The following is a 1,107-nucleotide window of genomic DNA, read 5'->3' as shown; positions in this document are numbered from 1 at the left end:
AAATCAAGGTGTGTATCAGAGTTGTATCTTGTCACCATACTTGTTCAATCTGTATTCTGAGCAAATCATCTGAGAAGCTGGCCTATATGAAGAAGAGTGTAACATCAGGATTGGAGGAAGGCTTCTTAACAATCTCTGATATGCAAATAAAATAACCTTCTTGCTGAAAGTGGAGGACTCTTGAAGCTCTTGCTGCTGAAGCTTAAGGATTATGACTCAATGTGAACCATATCAAAAGCTTCAAAAGTGGGCCAATAGGCAACATCATGATAAATGGAGAAGTCAAAGTTGTCAGGTATTTTATCATGCTTGGGTCCACAATCATTGCTCATGAAAGCAGCAGTCAAGAGATCAAATGATACATTGCATTGGGTAAATCTGCTGCACAAGACCTCTTTAGAGTATAGAAGAGCAATGATGTTACTTTGAGAGGGAAGGTGTGCCGGACCCAAGCCATGGTATTTTCAATGTCTCATATGCATGTGGAAAGTTGGACATTGAATAAGGACGACCGTAGAAGAATCAATACATTTGAAGTGTAGAGCTTGAGAAAAATGTTGAAAGTACTACAGGCTGCTAAGAAGACAAACTGATCTGTCTTGGAAGAAGTATGACCAGAGTGCTCTTCAGAGGCACAGGTGTGGAGAACTCTTACAAACTTTAGGCATGACGTCAGGAGAGACCAGTCCCTGGAGAAGGTACAGCATGTTTGGTAAAGTAGAGGAAGGCCTCTAACAACAATGTAAATTGTGCTGCTAAGGGTTAATGATTTAGTATGGATGTTATTAAGGCTTTATTGAAGTTAGGTTAGTAGAAAAATACTGCTGATTGGTCTGATGATCTTTAATCAGCTGCTACCTTTGACCAGGTGCTGCTCCATTCTGAAAAGTCTTACCTACCTGATGCTTTCCCAACTTGCAGGTATGGAACTGAAGCAAAAATAAACCCCCTCACTTATTCAACTTTGGAAAATCCTAAACTCAGAAAAGTAACTATTGGCTAAAAAAAAAAAATCACACATTGACGAGGGTAGTTCTGTCATCCTTCATCTATGTGGAATTTCAAATTTTATTTTTGAACCATTCAACATCATTTAAAATATAAATG

Source organism: Echinops telfairi, unplaced genomic scaffold (genome assembly GCF_000313985.2).
Source record: "Echinops telfairi isolate 266 unplaced genomic scaffold, ASM31398v2 ScPeMD7_443;HRSCAF=831, whole genome shotgun sequence".
Classification (NCBI taxonomy): domain Eukaryota; kingdom Metazoa; phylum Chordata; class Mammalia; order Afrosoricida; family Tenrecidae; genus Echinops; species Echinops telfairi.
This window is presented reverse-complemented; position numbering follows the sequence as displayed.